The sequence below is a fragment of the Dunckerocampus dactyliophorus genome, chromosome 7, assembly GCF_027744805.1.
Source record: "Dunckerocampus dactyliophorus isolate RoL2022-P2 chromosome 7, RoL_Ddac_1.1, whole genome shotgun sequence".
NCBI classification, from domain to species: domain Eukaryota; kingdom Metazoa; phylum Chordata; class Actinopteri; order Syngnathiformes; family Syngnathidae; genus Dunckerocampus; species Dunckerocampus dactyliophorus.
In genome coordinates this window covers 13,589,320-13,615,572 of record NC_072825.1, presented here as the reverse complement: position 1 = coordinate 13,615,572, position 26,253 = coordinate 13,589,320, and the positions used below count along the sequence as shown (strand labels likewise).

The following is a 26,253-nucleotide window of genomic DNA, read 5'->3' as shown; positions in this document are numbered from 1 at the left end:
GAGCTCCGAACTAACTGCATTGCTTGTTTGCTTTAAAAACAAAATGTCAGCTAAAATTATGCATAAAGCAAACAATAACCTGTCACCCGAAAAAGTCATACAGTACTTTTCTACCAGAGAGGAGAAATCTGATCTCAGGGAAAAACTAAACCTAAAACACACGCAAGAACAACGCTAAAACCCCACAGCATTTCAGTATGTGGCGTAAGGAACTCAAGCAAAGCACCAAGATGAGCATTTTCAAGAAACAATGCAAGCAGTTGATGTTTGCAAAATACAAGGAAGAAGAGTCTTGAGTTTGTTCAGATATGTCTACTTGTATTGGTAATTATTTATCTATTATTATTATTATATATGATTATTATTTATTAGGATTGTGGAAAAACCTTGATAATTATATTACCACATTGTTACATTACCCTTTCACTTTTCTATGTATTAAGAAGACCACATATAAAACACAAGAAGTGAATGAATGTATTGCAATTGATGTGAAACGCCTGGAGGTTAGGATTAAATAAGGTTTGCTTCTTCCTACTCCTTTTGCACATGTGGAACTGTGAATTGTACTTGGTGATGTATTCCATTGTAACTTGTATGCATGTTCAAATAAAATGAAACGATTACCATTACTATTACTGGGATAAAAAGTCACATTTGGAGTCCAAAGACCAGAAGCTCAGCGGATAACTCTAGCTAGCGAGCTAGCTGCCGCCAATGTAAAGTACATGCAGTGACAGACAGGCAAAGTGTGTAAACAAAGATGCAAGAATAGTAGATTGGCAATAGGTTTGGTAAGGGCCTGTGTCAAGCTCAATTTGAGACAGTTCATTTTGTTGACAACCTTATATGACACACCAGACCTGTAGGATTTGCCGCCACGCGATGATCACTTTTTGTGATCTGCTCTGAAAGGCATTTTTCGGCACATGCCGATCACATGTTTTCACGGAAATCGGGCAATATTGATCGGTGGCCGATTGATCGGAACATCCCTAGTTAAGATCATTAAACAATTCATGGAGAAGTTCATTTTCTAAAAATCATCTGGATCTAGAATTGTTAGGAACTGGAATTGAAGCAAGGAATCAGAATCATTCAAATTGAAATGATGCCCAACCATAGTTATCAGGTTTTCGAGTTGAAAATGGTTGAGAGTTTCACTCTCAACATCAACATCAGCATCTCCGTGTGGAGCTCTCTCCATATACTTCGGCTTTCTCCCATACCCCAAAAAACAAGCATGTTAAGTTAGAGTGTGTTTACTGTATACATCCCCGTTGCTTTTCTGAGTGTAATCAAATCAGACATGCACTTGGCTGGGTTTAAACTCAAAGTCTCCACAGCCAATTCTAATTTAGTGATTATATCTATTTTTTCTTTCTTTCTCTGAAATTTTGAGGTGCCAAGCGACAACCTCAGAATTTTTAGCATTTGGAAAATACCTGTAAAGAGTAGTGGACCAAAATCCGTCCCAAGATTTCAAATACGTAATCGCGCACCGATTTCCACGTTTTGCTGTGTGCCCCATACTGATTTTAATGCAGTCCGAATGTGAGCAGTTCATGCTGATGTATGGAATTTGAAGATTTCAGCTGTCGCGGTAGGTGATTGACATAATGAGCGGATCAATGCAAATGCCTTCCTGCCAAGCAATAATCCATCCAAACTGATCACGCTTAAAATTGCCTGGAGGTATTGATCACATGGGCAAACCCAGAAAACACAGTAAGCATTTCTAACAATTAAGTTGCTTACACTACAAAAAGTGAAATCTAAATACAATTAAATATCTTCAAATAAGATACACTGTATTTTGCTTATTTTTATTGGATAAAATAATTTTGTTTTTTTGATCATGGATATCGCTTGTTATGAGGTTCCTTTCTGGGTTTTTTTTGTTTTTTTTTTTTGCTTAGTTTGTTGATAAGGTATTTTAACTCGTTACCTTGTTACTTAGGATAAATCCATGCTTAAATCCAAACTAGAAATGCCATGCCTTTAAAGCTGTCAAATACACTGAGTGCAAAAATGTTTTTATTTCAAGCATAAAATGAATAATGCACACTAATTCATATATTTATATTTTATTCTCACTATAGAAAATAATGTCGTCATGCTATACAAAAGTCGCAGTACTGTAAAGAGATGAACCATTGCACATTTGTTTCTATTTGACACATTATTAAACATTTAATCAAGAAAAAAATTCAAATTTTTGGTACATTTTTACTCGCTTTTTGTAACTAAGCTGTATACATTTTAATGCAATAATTCTTGTATATGTTATTCATATCAGGACAAATGTATGAGATATGAGTGGAAATGCAATAGTTTTAACCCCTGGAGCCTGTTAGATATTATTATTACACCTTTAAATTCAGTCTATTAGCTCACTGGATTCTTTGTCTAATAGCTTCTCATAGAAGGCCTCCTTGACACACACACTCACATAGCACAATCAGAGTTGTGCAACACTTACATAGTACTGATGAAAAAATATTGTGACACACACAAAAGATGAATTGTTCACACTCTCTCACACAAGTTTCACTTAACTACCATGACTACTTAACTACCAAACTTAACTTTCATTTCTCAAGGACCGTAGCAACTGTGTATGTGCTTTCATTCTGGGCTCTTCTTTGACCTTCCCATTGATGACAGAGTCCATTGCTGTAACCAAATATACAGCACAGTAATCCCTCGTTTATTGTGGTTAATTGGCTCCAGACTCAACCGAGATGAGTGAATTTTATTGAATATTTTCATTGTTATGGCATAGAAACCATAACAATTTTCTAAATACCGTATTTTCACGACCATAAGGCACACTTAAAAGTCTTAAATTTTGTCCGAAATGGATGGGGCGTCTTATACTGCGGCGTGCCTTATTTGTGTACCGAGTTCCAAAATCTGTAAGTGTTGCTGTGTGACTTTTATGAGCGCTCTGCTCGACTGACTGGGAGCGTCTCCTGTCGACATGCTGCTTATATAGAGGAAAGGTGGACGTGACTGAGGACGCTAAAGGCACGCGCCCAGTTTTTATATCAGTATAGTTTATGAAATAGCGCCTTCTATCCATCCGGGCAAGGACTACCGTGGTGCTGCAACATCCAGCGGATTACAAGGAAAGCTGGCCATCTTCCGCTCCTACCGCAGTAAAAACATTGCAGACAAACACATCCAGCCCAAACTACATCACCAACTTGGTGAACCACTCTGTCGAGAAGGGGACCAGCAGGGTAGCGATACACATAACTAGAAGTCGGTTTTTACTGTTGTGCTTGGTTGCCATGGTAATGGACAGAAACTGCCACCTGTGGTGATTTTTAAGAGGAAGACGCTGCCTAAAGAAAAGTTTCCAGCCGGACCAATCAAAAGTGCTGGAAGGACGAGGAGAAAATGGCTGAGTGGCTGAGTGACGTGTATGGAAAGAGACCGGATATTTTTTCCCACGTGTCACCGTCTCTGTGTATCTGACTCAATGCGCACACATCTCACAGCCGCTGTGAAAAAACAAGTGCAGCAAATGAACTCGGAGCTTGCCATCATTCCGGGAGGCTTGACGAAGGAACACGAACCGCTGGATATCGGTGTAAACACAGCGTTTAAAGTAAAGTTGCGAAAGCTAGCGAACACAGCTTCACTAAGATTGGGAGGCAGCGCCAGGTGAGTTACGGCACAATTTGTGAATGGATTGTGGATGCTTGGGCTAACGTGTCTGCTTGCACTGTTGTTCAAGCTTTCGCAAAAGCCGGCATCATTTCTGAGGAGCCGCACGGCAACGATACTGACTCTGACAATGACAACAAGGAACCTGGCGTGTTTGATGGAGAACTTGCCCCGCTGTTCATTTGGGATACGAGGACTTTGGTGGATTTGTGGATGAGGATTGATCAAAAATAACGTGAGTACATTGTTAAATACTTCAGTAAAGTACAACCGAATTTAGTTTTGCTCCCGCTGGCTTTTTAAAAACATACAATAGCATGCATGCTAGCGTATTGTAGCGTCGCTGGAAGCACTTCCTGTTCCCCAGCGTGCTTTGCGGTACTGTTTTGGCGCAAATGCTTTTAAAGTTACATGTTTGAGCTACATAGTTGTTAGTTATTGTTCAGCAAAAATAGCAGGAGTGTCTTGTCGGTTTTTGCGTTGCTGTGTGAAGTTGTTAGTTGTGCACCATGACTTAGACTGTTGTGTTGAGTGTTGGCCGTCCTGATTTCAAATGGGTTTGATAAACTGAAAGACAGTTCTGCGCCTAATCTGTCCAAAGAAATAAAGCATTGTCCCTTCCTCACTGACTCCTGAGCGACACGGTGTGTTTTAGCGTGAATGTATGCAAGTACTGCATTGCATACATTCACGCTAAAACACACCGACTGCACCATTGTATGACACTGCATCATTTCCTGAAGCGCAAACCCAGGATCTCCTATTCAAAAGTCTGACAGTTGAAGCGACCATACCATCATCTCCCCTACTTTTCTTCAAAGAAAAACCTTTACAGATGACTTCAAATATTCATAGAAGTTGTTTGAGATTCAACTATTAGACAAACTCTTAAATATCAGAATTTTTTATAAAAGCCCAGACATTGAGGGCGATGCAATGACATTCCTTCTCCATTAGTTGAGAGATGTTCATCTTGCTTTCTACACGCTAACTGAATTATTTAATACTAAGATTCTGGTTAAACAGTGTGCATGTTCCTAAAGGTCAGAAAGTAATTAACTGTAGACTACAACTGGATGTATCCCTGTGCAATATTATTAGGTTTTGCATGCTCTAAAACCTAAAATACTGCTATGGAAATCAACATGGTAATCCTGTAAAAATATATTTTATTTGTTGAGACATTTCCAATCACACAATCAGGGTTATAAAACACTACCTATGCTTGACCAGTACTTTTACTGACTGAAGAACATTTACCTCCAAAAACCACATCATTCCCGATCCACTTAGCCCCCACCCCCTCCCTACTGTTCTTCACCCACAAAAATCCATAGTGACTATGACAGCCACAGTATCTTTTTCACAAAAGTCTGCTCTTGTCAATCAGCGTGATGCTGATAAACATCTGTGTTTTGATTGAATGTGTGCAAAACTACCCAAACGTCACACAAATGACTTTGACGTATTACTATTTGAAATCATTTCAGATGCTGCACAGGCAGGAGCAACCAATTAGTGCTGATGATTTCATAAAGAGGGCTCTTGGGTTTCAGCATCATAAGTCATGGTGATCCCATATTTTTGGACTTCTCTCATTTGAGATCAGGGTGGAAAGAGGGTAGTTGTGACAAACATTGTTACTGTGGCTGACAAGCTATTCTTACTTGGCTTTTTGTGTCATGGCAGACCTACATTTGCTATCCAAGTGCTCATGAGGTGATGTCTCAGGTTGTCCATATGTTTACCTATTCTACGACTAATGCCTGCATGCTCAAGTATACATGGTGAATGAATAGTGCTTTGTAAGACTGTGAGCAGTCAGTGTTTTGTTGCACCCAAAGTCACTGACACAATGTAAGCATCCACATGACAATTGTTTGGAATGCATCTAATGTGACTATCCTGGCTGCCTAGTTTTACAATATGAAAATAATACGTGTGCCTCAGCCTATGAAATGGAAGCACCAACCTGTGCTTGGAAGAACTTGGGAAAAAAAAAACCCAAATATGTCTTACATGTGCAGTTTTTCCAACAGCAACCACTCACCAAGCAATAATTATGCTGAAGTTTTCAATTACACTCCTTCCATTTCATTAACAAAAAATGTTAGGCTATTGTATAATTAGATATATGAGCTTACCACCTACGTTTAACATAGCCACTACACAGCAGCTTGATGAGAAACAGAGAAGGTTTGTTTTGCATGCGTGCATTTACTGCGGTTTTGCGATCTACTATAAAGTAAATTCTGCTAGACCCTTTGCAACCTCCCTTTTTTCCACTGTGTTCCTCTAATCTGAGATATACTGACCTATAATTGTGTATCATCTGACGTTTGATGGAAGTATGGGAGGTTTTATACAAGTACACACATACACGTGGCAACGTATTACTATTTCTGGCATGTATAAATGTATGTTTCCTGAGTTAAGATATCCACATCCTGTTTGCAGGTGATTATGAGTCACATAATCCGTTTGAATTAAGTAGAAGGGGGGCGGAAATCTTATGCATAACTGTTCTGTTAAACACTTTAAGAGATTTTTTTTGGTCATAGAAGCTGCACACCACTTCTCCCTGTTGTATGACTTGTGGATATTATATAAAAAATTAAACTGTCCATCATCGTGGCTATCTTCCCATCTTAAGTGGCTGTACCCTGTTACCATGCAGGCTTGAGTTTCAGGGCAATGCAATCCAATACAGGTCACAGAAACTCTCATCAGCGCTGTCATTTTGTCTGTTCCCTTTTCAAATTTCTCGCAACAGGTTTCCACCAGTGGCCAATGCTGCTCTCAACAGGGAGTTATGTGTTGCAGCTTCACCTGCATGACCACAGAGCTCATTGTGGTTACAAGCAAATATTTAACTCAAGGTCCGCAACATTTTAAATACTTAGCAGTTTATGGTATCTTCAACCATAATTTGGAATTTTTTTTTGCAGTATTTAAAACGGACTCAAAATAAACATAAAAATTATGTGTTAGGAAGGAGATATAAAGTCAGCAGGTGGCAGATGAGCTGTAATATGACCCATGTCTGATATTCTCAGACTGTGTGACAGAATTCTTAAAAGCTCATCATCTTAATGCGCTCATGGTATTGCCTTTCACTTACCCAAATAGGACTACTTTTTTTACTCAGGTAAATCGGCAGAGAATAAACTAGTCTTACATGACCCACTGTGAGTGCGAATTGTAAAGTGAACCCCGTCATTGTCGTCAGGCAAACTCAATACTCTCCTCTATCTGTCAAAGTTTGACATAAGTATTATGTATATGAACCCTAATTCTGTGTCATTAGTGATACTAATTGTATTAAGGTGGTCATCAGTTGCAAAAATGATCTCAAAGCGGTGTCCATTTTTAAGGTAATTTTGATACTAAGTGGATATTGCCTCTTTGTGCATAGAAGTAAGTCCCCTCAAGCCGCTACTAATTACATCTATAATCAAATGCGCTCTGTGCTCCCTTGTTAATGACATTGATCTTTCGGAATATCCAAGCCTATATTCTGTGAGATTATTGGATAAAGTGCAGGGCGAAGTCCGCGTGACCTCACTAGGAAGATGTCGTTGCAGACATAAGTGGGTATTAAATGGATATAATTGACAGTGACCCTCCCTGGCACCCGCCGGTGCCGGGGCCTCTGGTCTATGGTCATACAGCAGAGGAGACAAATTAGCATGAGTTAGAAATGGCAAAATTAAAATTAAGAAAATGGAGATGAGCGGGGAGATGGATCAATGTTGAGCCAGTGGGCTTATACGATGATAAAGGCCACAAATGAAAAAAAAGTCAGGTTCATGAGTGTGAATTTGGAAACTTCTGCTCAACAAATCCTTACTTTTACGTCGGTCAGTGGGTAGTCATGCATGTTAAATTGATTTATCTTCGTAATCCTTGTTTTAGTTTATGTTTGCATGAGCAGCCATCTATACATCCTGGAGGCCACTGGCTGTTTTTGATTAGTGACCATTCAAAAGGTCATGACCTGACAAGCCTAATCCATCGTTACATCAGATGATTTGGAGTATGGTGAGGCCAACCTTCCAACATTAGATCAGAGTTCTCGCCACCATGGCATAAAGGCTATTTGAGTCGTTGTTTATGTTTATATTTTTCTACTGTGAAGCTCTATTGCTCAGTTACTGACACACTGACCTCTCTTTAGAAATCTATCTGACGATCGCTCCACCCATGCAATGCACAAGTGGGCCCATGTTTGGATTTGTGCTCTACCATTGGCATGATGATGGTAATTGGAGTGTCAGTCTGGTGAACCAGTGCCAGCCAGAGCGAGCAGATTGCATATGATGATCATGTTCTGACCAGATGGCAAATTGGCACCTGAGCTTAGATTGTGTGTTACAGTTGAGTGTTACAGTATATATGTTTAAATGCATGTATTTCTGTGTAAGCATATGTATGTATCTATCTACTTGGGGGTGGTTAAAAGGTTTAAGAATAGATCATTAAAGAAAAAAGTTAAATACACTGTAGTTGATACTAACAGCTTTAAGTCCTCTTAAAAATGTATTTTTTTGAAAAGCTGTTTTTTTACCTATATGTTATTCTACCAAATTCCATTCTAATTCCAACGCCAGAACATTAAAGTCATTCAGGACATTAAGTACTTTCTTTACTCAACATGGCATGATGCGAAATCACTATAGGACCGCTTTAGCACTTTAGATGCTTTGTGCTAGCTTGCCAAGTGTTAATTGTTAGTATTTTAGCCATTTTCATGTTAAATAGCATACTGTTAACACTTTAGCCGTTCTCCTCATCATAAATATCTACATGTCAAGATGTAAAATCACTGTAGACCTATCTCTTGGTGCTTAGTGCTAGCTTATTGAGGTGCTAACATGCCAACTGTAGAATTTTAGCCATCATCATGTAAAATAGCATATACCTTGCATGGAATGATGTAACATAGCTATAAAATTGCCTTAGCACTTCAGTACTTGATGCTATCTTGATAAGTGCTATCATGCTTACCATTAGCCATTTTCATGTTAAATGGCAGCATGTTAGCATTTTTGCCATTCTCATGGTAAATACCTACATGACATGTTGTAAAATCACTGTAGAAGCAATTTGGGTGATTAGTGCTGTCTTGCTCGGTGTTAACATGCTAACTGTTAGCATTTTAGCCATTTTCATGTTAAAAAGAACAGGCTATAACTGCATGAAATAATGTAACATGGCTATAGACTGCCATAGCTCTTTTAGTACTTGGTGCACTTTGCTAGGTGCTAGCATGCTGAATGCTAGCATTCCCACAATTCTTAGTACTTCCATATTTCTCTAGATCTCGGGTTCCATCTGTCCATCAATTATCTAATATGATCATTCATTAGTGGTGAGTACCTAAACATTTTATACTGTAGTGTAATAAGTATACACTGTAAGTATGTGAGGCATATTTAGGGCTTAATCCTGGACTGTGCATCTATGCATTCCATCTCCAGTGAACAGTGGGAATTGAAAAAAGACAGTGAGGGTTCTAGAGCTGAATCAAACGTAATAATTACAACGGTCACTTTTTATCACAAATGTTGATCTGAAATCAGAGGAGATAATCAACGGCAAGCTAGCCGGAGGGTTTGGAGTGTGAGGAGCAAGCCGTGTGTCAAAAGTAGACATTTTTATGGGATAGTCATTGTCTTTTGCCATTCATGGGTGGTCTTGAAACGTAACCCCTTAATAGCTGGGATCTACTCTATTAGTTGTTATATTAGCGTTAGTATAGTTATTATATTCATGGGATATAAACTGTATTTGAATTATCTTGCTTGAGTCCCATTGGAGCTACAGAAGTAAAACAACTGCAACTAAGCACTGTTTATCTGTCAAAACAGTGACCTAGCAGCAGACCACACAGTAGTGACCCAACTTCTGGTCTTGTCTAAAATACAAGCCCTTTGGAAATGTATTACTTTAGAAGATGACAAATGACTCCAGCAAAATTTTGCACATGAGGCCGGATAAAGTTTATCTTTAGGGCATGTGCCGCTGCCAACAGTGCTTGCAAAAAACTTTAATCTTTCCGCTCAGAGGCTCACTTCCTATTTCTGCACAGAGGGCTTGATGGGAGGCAGACCCGGGGTGATTTTGACACCCGTCTGAAGAAACGGTTGCAGTGAGTGAATGGTTCTTTTGCTGTGTAGCCTGTCTGCTGTGGTTCCTGTTGGCTGTTTCTTCAGCCGAGGCTGCCTAATTAGAGGATTACACACAGGCAACATAGAACCTCAGACAACTAGTTCACTCGCCAAACTACAGTGAACCCCTGGAAATTGTACACAGTCAGCTCTAGAGACTGTTTGACCCTTGATTCATACATATTTCCAAATACATTTCCCCACTGGATTAAATACTACTACACAGTTCCAAAGTAACATAAAATACGATATTGTCACAACACTCTGTGATCCATAACCATAAAATGGCTATGATACAATCATCTAAATAGGTGGAACAAAACTGTCCACAAAACATCTAAGGAGCTGAAGAAGTGAATACATTGTAAAAAAATAAATAAAGAAACTACTCATCACTGCATAACAAAAGAGCCAAATATTAAAAACAAAATGTTTCCAACTATTGTTGAGATGTGCTGTGTTGACAGTACATGGACATTCACATCATATTTGCCAGTCAGACTCATAATTGCGTGTGCATCTAGACATACATAATAATAATCAATATCTGATTCTGGTGTATTGATCCTTTACTATGCGTATATTGTGATATCAATATTTTGTTTATCCCTAATGTCCGGGTAATGTTTTATGTAATATAAGCACAAATAAATAAACAGAAATACATTTTCGAACCAAATGTTGTTAATAGTCAAACCTAAAATGTGCTATTTTTTTATTTTATGATATTATTTCACAAACATCCATCAGTGTAATCTGGTGAGATATTTTTGAGTGATTAATCGGCATGATCATTCTTATTAGTTGTAAATAACGATGAGGGCTGACCAGCATGAGCAGCCTCACGTGTCAGTCAGGGAACAAACTAACATTACTGTTATTGCTAAACACAATACGAATAAATTAGAAAAGTATCGAGCAAAGCAAACCGGCAACAGTAAAACACTATTGATGTGGCCTGCAGATTGCATTACAACACAGTGCTATTTCAACTAATGACTAACTTCTTCAGCAAAATGCAAGAGAGAGAGCGTGTGAAGGAGAAGAATGGTGGGGGGGGGGCATTACAGGCGTTACTGTCAGTAGGGGGCTCAGGCCAAGTGGGAAAACGTCAGTACTGTCATTGGGAAGGAGGGCTTGATGGTGCAATGATAGGCCTCTGTAATGAGTACTGTGAAAGAACAATCGGTTCCTTCTGTGAATCATATATCCCGGTATGTAATTCATGTTTGCAATTGTGAATAGGTGTCGGAGCATGAGAGCTAAAACTGTTAGTGTTCAGCTGAATCTATGATGAAGGTTTAATATGTCAAAACACTGTGGATAATTAGCCTGCTTTCTTTTAGACTTGCTCTAAACAAGTGCTTCTTGACCATTCGTGGTGGATATACAGTATTGGTTGGGAGATTTCCAGCTGATTTTGTCGTCTTTTATGAAACCTAGAAATTAGTGTTCATCCACCCCGTCAATGTCCACACCATCTACTTGCATTTGTGTTTGAGGCTTTTCTGCAGTTGCAGTATCATTATGTGAGTTTTGTTTCAGTTCAATGATGTCTGTTTTTAACAAACCATCTTTTTAATGTCTTCATTTCCACTCTGATTGTTTCCATTAACTCCTGTATGTACTCCCTTGAACCAAATGTCGTAGTGTCATCTCCAAATAAAATGGCATTCATCCTTCTGCTATTGAAATGAATAATTGATAATTAATTGTAAGATTTAATGGTGCAGTGCAATTGTATTGCTTTTGTTTCTAATATTGGAAAATACTAGGGATGAGCCGGATACTCGTTTTAGACGAGTATTTGTTATGGATAATGCATTTTTACCGAGTTTGAAATGAATACAGCTCCTCATTATCGTCATGAAGGAAAATCGTCATTGGGTAACTACTTGTGTATTCACTCTTCATGCTCTGTGATTGGCTACAGTCAGACTCCCTACAGCCATAGAGAGGAGTACGTGGTGCATTGGACAAGTCAGACTCTGGACGGGTTATTCATCATGCATGCCTAGTTCGGGGGTGTCCTGAAACTCTTACTGGGACAGGAGATCTTTCCCTGCAAGGAATTCCGTTGCTAGGCAATTGCTTTGATTTGACTGTTGTCTGTTAGGTTGGCTTTCTCGCAGCAACTGTAACTCATTTATTTTTAACAAATCATATTCAAACAAAATATATCAATAAGCAATACTGTATTCGTGGTCAATATCTGTGGTCTAGAAAAGTGACAGAATAGTCAAAAATTCCGAAGTGTGAAATTTGAGCACTTTAACAAGAAGTGACAATTTAAAAAAAATTAATAAGTTTATTGTGGTGTAAAAGACTACTTCATATTTTCAGCTGTTTTTAGTATGTTGGTGACCATTTACAGTAGCTACATGAGGGTGGCAAAATATGTGAAATATGTGAATATATGTGCTCATTGTACACATGCAAACTGCAATCATAAACAAACAAACAAAATACCTCTCCTGACGGTGTCAGAAATAATGATTTTTAAATAACTGTCATTCAGCTGTTGTACTGGCTGTTGTTATTGTGCCTGTATGGCTGAATGTAATTTGATATGCTTTGGGATGTTCTGTATATATACTGTAAATCCCATTTTACTTCAACACTGTATCAGTGGTGTGCAGTCAGGGTCAGCAAGGCCTTCTCTACTGGCCTAAACACAATCAGAAGCACTGACATACATTCACAGCTTCCATTCTAGTATTTCTCCCATAAAATTGTGTTAATTTATTCTTACAGTCAAATATTTGCACTTCATTTATATTAATTATTTATATTTATTATTTATTTATTATTGTAGTATTTATTTCATGTTAGATTTTTTTCTCCAATCAGATTTCAGTTTCTATGTCTTGCCATGTTAATCTAATCTGCCCAGGGCCTTCAGAATCAGGAGTGCTGGCCCATGTCACATATACACTATTAGCAATGTTTTTTTTTTTTTTTTTTTAAGCCAATCAATCTTCAGATTCACCTCTCAGGGCCAGCTAGCCGGCCCACAGTGACATCAGAGGTTTTCCATGCTGTGATTTTTTTTTTTTATCAAAGCAAAACTGTTCAACAAGTTATACCCACAATTGCTGACTGAGGAAGAGAATCTCGCTCTATTCTGGTGAAGAGGTATATTTTTCTTAAAAGGTTTTATTTTTTTGTCATGTTAATAGATAAATATTGGTTGTGAACTGCTCCAGGTGATGATGTAGTGTAGATGTTTGTAGTTGTTTAAACCCTTAATCACAAGCCATTCTATTACACTCGTTACATTTGGCTGAGCATCAACTTTACAAGCCCCAGTGTACCGCCGATCAGCGGTCAAAATTAGTCAATAACTCGAAGTTACAAGCAGTAATATTATTATATTATATATAATATATATTATTCATATTGTTATAATATTTTATTCATAGCAACATTTTGGTATTGCAGCTATTTGGCAGATACCTATTGTGTTGGAGTTTATCATTTTTCAAAATCAGTGTCTGCCAAAAAAATTGTGACCACTGAAGGCCCAGGTACCAAATGCACCGCCCGCCACTGGTAGAATTCTGTGTGATTCGTACACGTTATGTACAATGTCTGTGCAAAATCATTAATTTGTAAAGCCATTGATTAAATTAGCGAGCCATGGCATCATATACCTGACATCAGCAAAGCACAAGATGCAGGATAGCAATTATTAAAGTAATTGATTGTATCTTTCTCCTGTGTTTGGCCACAAAGAAAGGAAAAAGATAAATCTCTTCAGCTAAACCCTACTGCTCCTCCCATCCGATTAAAAATTCATAAGATATATTGAATAAGTGTGGAAATCCCAAAACATATGCAATCTGATCTGCAGGGGATTAAAAGTGTCATTGTGCTTGTCAATAAGGGTTGGTGGCGACGTTGCAGTATCACATTGACTCCTGCGTATTAATACTCAGTGTCCTATTGGGCCATCAGCTGATTGTTTGGAATGTAAATGATGGTGCTGATAGCTCCGGTGACTGATGGCTTAAATTCCAATTAATCAATTGCTTCATCAGTTTCCCTAATTCAGATCAAATATCTCTTGAGTGCACACTCTTCATTCAGTGGTATTAGCAGAAATAAATGCTCTCTAAGTCATTTTCATCAATCTCCTGTACATGTCAATATCCCTCACGGGCGCAGTCCACATGGACGACTTAATGTCTTAAGTGTGTGTATATGTGACTGTGTGAGAAGAAGAAGAACAATTTGTACATTCAGGAGAAATCTGAGGTATTAAATGAAACATTTTTCATACCAATATGAAAAATGTTTAAATTATTTAATTCTATGCCACCTATGCAAGTGTGTGTCTTTAGCATAACTAACATAATACGTTTGCCATTGTGTAGTTTACTCAGGTGTAAAACTGCACCTAATTATATATACACCTACTCATTTGATACAGTGCATTAATTAAGGAGGGTAATGCTAGTGTATAATAGGACTCTACAATAACCCATTAAATGTTAAGAACAATAAGCGTATTAATTAGGGCTGTCAAAGTTAACGGGTTAATAAAGCGTTAACGAAAGTTTCCTTTAATGGCACAATTTTTTTTGACACGTGATTAACATGCGCACATCATGTTTGAACCTCGGCCCACAGCGTCGTGGCATCATAGCCACAGACTATTTGGGGGCTTGTGTCAATGACAATGGATCTAAATAGCATTAGCTCTCGCTAGCATTAGCAATGCGTGAGCTGGTCACCTGGGAAAATTAACAACACACGCGTAACATACGTACATTGTAGCGATCTGATTTATTTTATTTATAATGTATTGTGCAAAACTATGACAGGAACAACATCAAATTAAAGTCACTAAATGAATACAGAGCCACCATGTCAGTACGAACATGGACTTGTTTTTTTCAGAGAGGTGCACCAACAAATATGTACATTAGCACTCAATAAGGTCATCCAATCTTACCTTTATGCATTCCAATATAGTATCAGCATTTGGGACCAAATATTAGGTAAAAGAAAAACAGAAAAATACAGTAAAGAAGTCCTATCTGTGCATTGTGGGAGAAGATGCATTGCAAAGTTAAATGGTGCGTTCAAGTACAGTGGAACACAGTGGAACAAGTCGCCGCTCACATTAAACATGCAAAAATTGTGGGATTTCTATTATTTTTTATAAATATATTTCCCAAATAATATGTTTTATTATTATTTAATAATAATAATAATAATAATAATAATAATAATAATAATTCCAAAATTTGTATCCCTTTGCAAAAGAAATTGTTGTACTTATTTACAAATTATTTCATTTGAATTTTTTTTGTATTTTTTTTAGTCATTGCACCTGAATGTTTCTCACGGCTCAGTGGTTGGGAACCCCTGCCTTACAGCCTGCTTTCGGCTATGATTTGAAAACACATTTGAAAATACTGTAAAAATGCCATTTTTATACAACTGGTAACATAAGATTAATGTCTACATCGGTAAATGTAATCATTGAATCATATCTGTTTATAAAATATATTGTTTTTGTTTTCTTAACGAGTGTATTTAGCTGCGTATGGAAGCGTTTATCACAAAGACATTTACATCCCTACTTATTATAGATAAAAACTTATTTCTGTCTGTGATTAATTGTGATTAATTATGAGTTAACGATGGACAAAATGTGATTATCCATCCATCCATCCATCCATCCATCCATCCATCCATCCATCCATCCATCTTCTATGCCGCTTATTCTCACTACGGCGGCGGGTATGCTGGAGCCTATCCCAGCTGACCTCGGTTGAAAGGCGAGGTACACCCTAGACTGGTTGCCAGTCAATCGCAGGGCACATATAGACAAACAACCATTCACTCTTACATTCATACCTATGGACAATTTAGAGTCACCAATTAACCTAGTATGTGATTAATCATGATTAAATATTTTAATCGTTTGACAGCCCTAGTAATAATAATGAAAAGGGAACATTATTTTAGTGATACGGTTAGGGTTACAATACAAATGATACGGTCTCATTCACACTCTGCCACACTATTTAATACACAATATCATACCTGACTTTATATTCAGTAACTTTGTGGAACTGATTGCAGAAATTACAATTATTGCTATTTTTGGCGATCAGTCTAAGGCAGGGGTCGGGAACCTTTTTTGTTAAGAGAGCCAAGAAAGCCACATATTTTAAAATGTATTTCCGTGACAGCCATATACAACAACTGACAATACAACTAAATGTGTGCATTATTAAGCATGACCAACAATTTTAAGAGTATAATAAGTCTCTGAATTTATTCTTTTTAATAACGTTGTTATATTGAAGCTAACCAATAATAAATACTGTAAAATACTTCTTACAATTAATGTGACTTCTGTGCTTGTGGTAGAAAATGGATGGATGGATTAAAGTGCATAAAGAAGTTTTATATTTTCAATGTTATTTTTAACACTGTGATTTCTGTCAAATGAAATTACAACAACAAATTTTTGTGTTAAAGCCAGAGAGCCGGATGCAACCACCAGGAGAGCCACATCTGGCTCCCGAGCCATAGGTTCCCTACCCCTGGTCTAAGGTGTACCCCACCTGATGTTGTGTGGGGCACAAACTGAGCACTGAGATGACGGAATCTTATCTTATCTTATTTTTTGTGGTAGCACATAGCTTTTGGAAGCATTTGCTCATTTCATAAACCCCTCATATCATTTTTCTTCATGAGTAAAACAAATGTTTGTTTTAAATTGTTCTTAGCCAGGAATCCTTTTTGTTGACAGACAAAAATTGTCTGCTGAATGCCTTCATTGTTGCCTTTGCAAAGACAGGTTTTGGTCATATAACTTGTATGGACTCATACTCGATGAAAGTGTATGTAGTTAAGTGTTTGGGCAGAGTAAGCATACTATGACTGAAGGCTCCCCTGTGTTTCACTGCTCCGTGCACCAGGCGGTTATGAAAGGCCATTAGATCCTACTGGTCAGAAAAGCAACTGCATGGAATGAGTGTGGCGTGAGCTGACGATAAGCCTTGTCAATTGTGCAAAATCAAATCAACTATTCATAGGGAGGCTGTAATAGGATATTGGCTGACAGATTTAATAATTCAGTTTTGCTGAGGCTTAACTGGTATTAGTTTGTAGCTAATGGTCCTCTTTGTAAAAAATTAATAGAAGACAACGCGTGAGTGAGAAGATACACATAATTATGCCTACTTCATTTACTTTAGCCACCCCCTACAATTTAAAAGCAACTTCTAAAGAGTGCTCGGCTAAGTGTGCAGAAGCAAAGGGTACTGTAATTGGATTTATGAATTTGATCCCACCCTGTAATTTAATTCATCAATATTTTAGAAGGAGCAATTATGCATTGTGCTACAGCTCTTCATAGCGCTATTATTCAGCCTGAATATCTTTGTCAGAGGGTGTGTAATGGCATTGCTAAATATTCCATAATGGCGAGACGAGGCCTTGTCCCTCACACTCGTCATTGGGATGTGCTTCTATGCAGGTTAAACATCTTTTTTTGAATAGTAGCTGTTAACAGCAGAGAACAAGGGCACTGCAAGCTTGAAGTGTACTCGGCTTCATTGTCATTGCTTTACCTGTACAGTACCCTTTTATCAGTCATACAAATATGAAGTTTGAGAAATGAAAGCCATGTGTGACCTCTATTTTCTAATGTTTATTTAGTAATTAGTGCTCCATTTCACTTGGCGTTTTAATCTTTAATCTATTGGGTCTCAGGGTGAAAGCATAAATGACATGACATTGTGAATGTATTTGCATCAATTATTTGGCATCAGTTGCGAAATAAACAAAACATGTTGAGGAAAATACTGACTTCTGTTTGCATAGATGGTTCAAATTAGTCTATCGTGGATGGCATCAGCAGGTGGAAACACAATGTGGGTACTGTAGATCTCTGACAACGAGAAGCAACATGTTTTCTCCCAAGCACCTCTTCTGTTCCTCAACAAATGCTCAGCGGTCGCGAACTACATCGATCTGGGGTATAATTCTCTATGAAATTGATGGATGAGTGCAGCCATTGACAGAAAGGGTAAGGACCACTTTGAGATCTCCCCTGTGAATAAGTTTGACGGAAAATAGATTGTTGAACAAGATTTATTTTTGTTCTTCCTTGCCACAAAAGAAAGACGTCCACATTCCTCGACCTCTGATCCTCTTTACCCACCTCAGTTTTGACAAATCAAGCAACATTGTGGTCACATTAAACTCAGCACCTCCTTCAGGTGCCAGCTTTGTGATGGTATCCTATTCTCTGGGTGCAAAAGACAGAGGAAGATAGTTATATAGGTACAGAAGCATTTGGACAATGAAAGAGGTTTTATCAGTTTGCTGTTTTTTCCTCCACACTTTAACAACAAAGCTGCAAGCTATTAGTATAACACATCTCTTGCCCAAAAGTCAGCTGGTATAGGTTCCAAATGAATGATTGAATTACAGAACAAACCTTCAGCCTTACTTGCTTTGAGACTATCAGTCTTCAGCCTTCAAACCCATCCATCCTTCTTCTATGCCGCTTATCCTCACTAGGGTTGCAGGGGTATGCTGGAGCCTATCCCAGCTGACTTTGGGCGAGAGGCAGGGAACACCCTGGACTGGTCGCCAGCCAATCACTGGGCACATACAGACAAACAACCATTCACACTCACATTCATACCTATAGACAATTTAGAGTCTCTAACATGCATGTTTTTGGAATGTGGGAAGACGCCACAGTACCCGGAGAAAACCCACGCACGCACTGGAAGAACATGCAAACTCCACACAGAGATTCAAACCCGACTGTGTGGCCAACATGCTAACCACTAGGCCACTGTGCGGCACCAGCCTTGAGACTTTTAATAAAAATAGTTTTCCTTTCTAAGCACTGTTGTCTCAGTTTTATAGCATTTGATTGAATGAGAGCTGCTAGTACTGTATAGCCCAGGGGTCGGCAACTTGCGGCTCTTCAGCCTTTTTGTTGCGGATCCCTTGGCCGAGCTCTGTGATTGTTTTTTTAGCACCTAAGCGGAGAAAATGTGCATTTTCGAAGAGTATGAATTATCTGACTCAGCGTGTGTTCGTAAATCCATCTACACTGCGCTCTGACTGCTGATTGGATGAGAAAGGCAAGGGGGAAATGGACCAGTGTGTGCAATGAGCCATTTTGTTGAGTGTGCTACCCCCGCGGGAAGCTATCCATAGCCACGAATACATCCCTAGAATACTGTACATGAAAGAATCGTTCATAAAAATACCGGACCATCTATTCTTTGAATTCAAAATAAACAGGAATTTATTCAGAAATGTAAAGAAATGCTGTACCTCGCTCTGCAAAGACAGACAAGGACAAGACCAATAGAATGGCAACAAACATCACCATGGGGTAAATTGGTGACATTAATTCAGCCCAAGCATATTTAATTGCCTGTGATGAGTCAAGTGATGTAAATGATATTGAGCAGACCAGCACTGATATGCAGATATGTGAAATCTGATGAGCTTTTTTATAGGGATCCACATGGCTTCTGATCCGATTTTTTTTCTTTTTAATCTTGCCGATCCAATCCGGTACAGATCCTTTTTTTGGAAATAATAAGGGTTTGTTACAAACATGAATTTGTGGAATTGAATATGGTTATGAAAGCAAAGCATTAAAAACAATGCAACCAAAGTATTCGTCTGTGTAGGCTCTCAGTCGTACAGGAGTTGTCCATCGAGGAAAAGGCTTCTTGAGACGTCATCTGTACTTCTGTGTAGAAGGTGTCGGACGTTTCGCTCCTCATCCGAAGAGCTTCGTCAGCAAACTAATAAGTGCTGGTAAGAAACCCAAAAGCCCACAGAAGCAAAAAGGAGAGGAGTGGTAGTCCCTTATGTAGCGGGGGTCTCCGAAAAACTCCAGAGGATCTTATGGCAACACAAAATTCCTACCTATTTCAAACCAGTAAATACCCTGAGACAAAAATTAGTGCATCCTAAAGACAAGGCTCCAAACCAGAAACAGAGCAATGTGGTCTATTCCATCCACTGTAAAGATGAGGAATGCAAAGAGCACTACATTGGGGAAACTAAGCAAATGCTCCAAAAAAGGCTTTATCAACATCGCAGGGACAATGCTAGTGGTCCTCAATCAGCAGTACATCTACACCTGAAAGCTACCAATCACTCTTTTCAGGACAGCGAGGTAAAGATTTTGGCCAAAGAAAACAGATGGTTTGAAAGAGGAGTAAAGGAAGCTATTTTTGTCAAACAACAGAACCCATCATTGAATCGGAATGGTGGTTTGAGGTTCAATTTGGACCCTGTGTTCAGCAGGTTACTGAGACCAAAACCCACAGCTCTTAGTCTTGCAAATGAGGTGAAGGCAGGGCCGAGCCAGAACAATAGATGCTAACAAGCCAGTATCAGAGTCGTTCATACCCAATTCAGGGAGCGACACTTCCCTTTTATCGTAGGTGTGAATAACAGGATAGGATTATACCACTGCTCCGCCCAGGCTTAGTGTAACGAACCAATAGGAGGAGGGTGTTGGCACACCAATTCCGCCCACTCTTACTGTATTTAAGGCCTAAGCTACCAGCACTTATTAGTTTGCTGACGAAGCTCTTCGGATGAGGAGCGAAACGTCCGACACCTTCTACACAGAAGTACAGATGACGTCTCAAGAAGCCTTTTCCTCAACCAAAGTATTGCTGAATTTACTTTTTTCATTACACATCATGACCAACAATATTGTTTGGCTTTTGTAACAAACCTCTGTGAGTCCCTAATCCAATAAAATTCCATCCAATAAAAGATAAAACTGGAAAAAAATGGGCGTGCAAAATACTTTTAGGGTAGGACTAATCATTTGAAATGGTTATAGATCAATTTGTTGTGTGATTTAGAATATGAGTTTTTAATAATAGTAATACTAAAAGTAATAGTAATTTATTAGTAATTTATTAGTAATTTATTGACGGTCCCTAGTAAACAACCAGCGGTTACAGCGGCATTGGCAGAGCCAGCAATTTTTCATTGGGATGGCCAAGGTGAGACCATTACTCACATAGGTGGCCACAAGTTGATACCTGAAATGTCAAGATGGCAAGTGGGGTGGCCGGAGAGTGGCTTCAGGCATTAAAATGCACAAGAAACTGAAGAAACAAGAGCGATCTAATAATTTTTTCCATGACTGTATATCAAACCATAAAACATTGTTGTAGGTTTTAATAGCGGTCTTTGTAGACGGCATAGGTGGATCCCATTACGTACTTTTTTTATATCTTCAGAAGGCACAGAAAAGACAGACGCGTGATCATGTCTCAGAGAAGGACTGTAGATGATGGGCAAAATTCCATAAAAAGCAAGGTTTTCCTGTAAATTCACAGTTTGTCAGCTCAAACCTTGTCCCTACCTGTGTATATTGTGACGCTTTTCCGGTCGAGTATTGGGGAACAAATGTTGCAGTTCACTGTTGAAACAGTGCATTCACCATCGTGTGCATGTCTTACTCCTGCCTCAGCTCCACGGTGGTGTAGAGTTGTTTTTGACTGCCAGCAGTGTAATCAGATAATACCTCTGAGAGGTCAAAAAGACTGCAACCTTTGGCTTCAGATTTCTGTCACCTTTAAGAAATACAAGCAAAAGAGTCGTTACATGAAAGTGGCGCCAAATTATACCTTTCTGGAGGTAGAAGAGCATGCAGGGTTTTCATGTTGTACAAAATACCTGGGCAAGAGCAAACGTGGTCCACTTGCATGTCTTAAATAATGGCATATGCCAACAGGTGGTCACTGATATATTTCTGAGTTAGAAAACTTTGACGTGGAATTAGATGAATACTTTTTTTAAAGCAAATGTGATGTGTGTTTCAATGCATCACAATAGGTAGTTACTGTGTATGTTTTACATCTGCTGCTGGCTAATTGCTGCAACATTAAGTGACACCTTTTTTTGTCTTTGCAGTTTATAGAAAACGAGAGGAACAGACGGTGTTTATATTTTTAGTGGACGGAGAAAAGTGAGAAATTTTAACACAGAAGCACACTCACAACATTGACATACTCTACAAACTGTGCTTAACCACCACATCATCTAACACTTAAGAATTCAGATTTGCACACTTTGGTGTCCTGCTCAGCATCTTGTGTGGGCTCTGCATAAACCCCCCTTCCCACGATGGTCTGCTGGTAGGGGTCCTCTCCGTGAGCAGCCTTTTATGTACTTTATTCTCTTATGAAAACATCAATTCCCAGAGGATTGAAACAGGATAAAACTAGTATGAATTAGGACATTGCCAAAAAAAAAAATCCATAACCAAAACTTCAGACTTCATGGGTTGTTCTTTCATAGGGTAGCCAGGGGGAAAATAGTTCTTTTGTTTATGTTTGTTTTGGCAGCCATAGCAAAGTATCATTTTTGTCAGTAGAACACAGGGTGATGAGGAGTTGGCCAGTTTATTCCCAAATATTTATGAAGAATAAAGGAAGGACAGGATATTCTGCAAAAGTTTGATATATTTCCTGCTCTACCTCTCCATTAGATTGGGGTTCCTTGGCCTAAAAATATTGAAGACCCCAGCCATAAAGAAGCATTTTATATATAGCCCTGTATACACCATAATCTTTACACAGTACATTATGTAAAATAGTGTAATAAAACATTTTAATTGGTTGTTTTGTGGCTACCTGCAGGATATGCATGAGAACACAAGTAATGTAATTATGTAAAAAAAAAAAATCGAAATAGAGACATGTGACTTTCATTGGACATCAACTGTAAGTTGTGTATCACGTAATATCAGTTAAGTTCTACCTTGAATTTCCCTTTAATACACGCATACACAACTTTGGCAAGCTTTACATTTTGAACCACTGGTGCCATGACAATGAAATGAGAGGGTGCACCCTGATGGTGCAAAGATGCTGAGTTTAGAGCTTGAAATTCAGTCTGTGGTAAGCACAACTCAGTGCATGCTCCATCGCAAATAATGTGATCAATGAGTAAATTAATGAGATACCCATTTCATACTTCAGACTGCAGGCTTGCATTAATTTTATATTACTGCAAAAATTGTGTGTATGTAACAGATGCCAGCTGTGGCAGCTATGTGAGTACACACTGGGAAACATCACATAAGATCTGCGCTGGACACAGAGTTGACAGCTCAGGCTTTTAGCTCGATGGCGAGGGTTGTCAACCCTCATTCGGCGTACCCTGGTTCAAGCCCTGGGCATATGCAAGGTCTGGGTTAAAGGTCGATTTCACGTTTATTTATAGAGCATATTTTAAAACTGCCACTACTGCCCCAAGGTATTATGGTCATAAAATATCATAATAAATACAAATTTTAAAACAAATAAAAGGTCAAAGAAGCAAACAATAAAAATAGCTTTGTGCTGGACATTGAGTTGACAGCTTGGGTTTTGAGTTTGATGGCGAGTGCTCTCGACTCTCATTTGGTGGACTATGGATTGAGCCACAGGCGTGGGCAGGGGTGGACCAGACGGATTACATGTAGAACAAGCAATATAGTCTGTTTACATTTGCACAATTAGCTTGCAATCTAGCTAAAGGATACTAATTCACATATCAGTTGGACTTATTTTGAACTTTAGTGTATTTAGTGTAGTTTCTGTATTATATTTGTAGAATATTTCTATAACAATCTCAAAAAATATATATAGTATTTCTTCAACTGAATAAGAAATTCGGGCAGCCAATATACAGGATGAAGTTGTATGCGCGCATGTTCACATGCTTTAGATGGCTTGGAGCCCCATGTCACAACAAAATTAAAACAGAAGGCTTGAGGTTAAAGTGAGGGAATCAATAAGAGGATCCTCTGAAGTATAATGATACTTGTGTATGTGTCTCCCTGTTGTATGACCTGTCACTTGCTTCATTTCATGCTGCTAAGAGATGTGCGAGACTTTCTATGTCCGGGTGGAGAAATGAGCTGTCACAAATACCCATCATCTTATATAAAGGAGGAACCTGAGCCATTGTAGGACACGGGGGTTGAAAAAAAGGCGCATCCTCAAGCCGACAGCCCATTATATCCCTCTGCACAGGGAGATGACATCGCCGGGATTTGCTCACTTCTCAAAGCACTTAATGTGATCAGAGAATTAAACTTTCAGAGAGTCATTTAATGACAGACAGGGCCAAAAACCAAGGATTATCAAGCTAGAATTTCCTGTACTATATTAAAGGCGTCTCAAGCTCTCTTGTGTTGTTTCATATTAAGTACATTACAGATCCAATACCAATCCAGTGCATTGTCTCTCTTTAATGTGATCAGATAGATTTATGATGGGCCACGAGGTCAGTGAGATTTTCAGTAATTGGAGTCAGGTTGAATTATATTAACAGCTGCATAACACTGTAAAGGAGAGCATTTACATTTAATTACTTTTATCGAGTCCTTGCTCGTTTTGTGTAGTTGATGCTGTGATCGGGAGGGTTAATGTAATGTGATGCTAACAAATGTGGCCCTTGAACTAAGACATGGGTTCATAATGTCTCGATAAGTGGTAACGATGCAGAGAGCATGCATGGAATATTGCTCATTTGGAAATATAAACATTTTTTAAATAACGTAAAAGGGCATGGATTAGTTGGGGTCTCCTAAACACTTTTATTTACAAAAATTATATCAGCTGCCTGTTCTAAAAGAAATTTTCAATTTAATTTGAATTAATGGAAAACATGTAAATAGCAGGAGGAAGTGTTAAGAGGTTTGTAATGCTAAAAAGACAAATAAATGATTATTCAGTACAAATCATGTTTAATTTGCACCACTATTGTAATCCTTTGTAGTGGGTTATTAAATATTTGAATGGTAGCCAAAATCTACAGCTCTGCAATATCAATGTCCCCACTATTGGTATGTGTCTGTATGTGTATGTGAATTTGGGGCAGTGTGTCTAAATCCGTGTGTCTGTGCTTTGCTTGGTCTATCTAATAAGATGCGTTCAGGGCCTCCGCAGGGGCCTGTGCAAGATAATCTTCAGCTGTTTTGCAATGAAAGCTTTTCTGAACGTAACCGAAGAAACTCACTCAAAAGGCAGAGGTCTTGGCTGAATAATTCAGTACCCCCAATCAATCAACCCCCCACCTCATATTGACACCTCCCTAAGCTACAGAGGGGTCTGCAGACTCATCATGGGAATGTTGACAATTCCCAATGCAATACACTTGGCGTCTTCGGCTGTGGGAGCATTGGATATCTCCAAGCTTTATTGTTATTATTATTTAAGACTACAAATTCCATTTTATTGTTTTATTGCTTTGTATTTTCAAACCTCCCAATATACAGTATGAATACAATTCATTTTATTGGTTTACTATGGAATGTTGAAATATTCTCAGATTACCTGTGCAGCCCAATGGGTGATAACTTGACCAGCAGCCGTAGTAGAACTGCACTACATCACAGCGAAGGGTGCTCCTAATATTTTGGTTACCCTATTTTGCACCATCGGGGGGGTAATGTAATAGTTGTTAATCACAGTAATCCAGATACACTGAAATAAGGGAGCAACAAGAAGCACAATAATGAAAAAAATGACATTTTAATCAATTGACAGAGCAAAAAAAAATACTAAACAAACAGATTTAAAAACAACAAATTGTACAGTGGTGTGGCAGAAGCCAAGGAGGTTCTGAACAATGGTGCTGATGTAGGAATGTATTTTTACCTTTGGGTTATTATGGCATAACTACAACCTTCCATTCCTCAGAATCATAATGATGTTACCTGTCTGTTTTCCATCCTCCTTGGACCAGGAAGTAGCTTGCTAACTAATGAAAAAAGGTGCAAAAATTGACCGTCTGCAATTAGTTTCACTTTTCTTAACAATACGGCTTTGATTGAGATGTGTGTTCTGCTGATATTGATATTCTTGTAATACTGTGTGTGTAACAGTGGTCACCCCGTCAAACTGGGCTTTCACCCACCAGGGTTGCAACCTAGATCCACCAATCCCCATTAAATGAGAGTTGAGCAGCCCTAGCTGACATGCTAAAAACCCAAGCTGTCAACTGGTCTTCCAGCACGGCTCTTAATGTGTCAGGGAGTGAGGTTTACCAACCTACTTTTGCACAGCCACCCAACTGGCATCCATTACATATAGTATGTACAGTTTGTGGTGATTAAAGCATTGATAAAACATCAACTCTAATGTAAGCCAAAGCCAAGAAACTTTACACTGTGGTGTATCTTCATTACATAATAACAGCATAAGTAAATGTGTGTTAACAGTGCACACACAAAAATGCTGACTTACAGGAGAAGGGGGGATTGTTGTATTCAAGGGACTCTTTTAATGCGGCATGAAAAGAGTATATTCTCTCCAAGCTGCAGTATGATCGTCCTGAGGATTACCTCAATTGCAGGTGATAACAGACAGGCAGCGGAGCGGAC

The 26,253-nt window shown here is 38.6% G+C and overlaps 1 protein-coding gene across 3 annotated transcripts in view; it reads left to right on the top strand.

Annotated features, from left to right (window-relative positions):
• The first annotated feature begins 3,500 nt into the window (after window positions 1-3,500).
• LOC129185626 (nuclear factor of activated T-cells, cytoplasmic 1-like) overlaps window positions 3,501-26,253 on the top strand; it is a 140,689-nt gene continuing 117,936 nt past the window's right edge. For all 3 annotated transcript variants that reach the window (XM_054782935.1, XM_054782933.1, XM_054782932.1), the window contains exons 1-2: window positions 3,501-3,672; window positions 3,746-3,910. The gene's annotated coding sequence lies outside the window, so the exon portion shown is untranslated. The remainder of the gene's footprint in view (window positions 3,673-3,745; window positions 3,911-26,253) is intronic.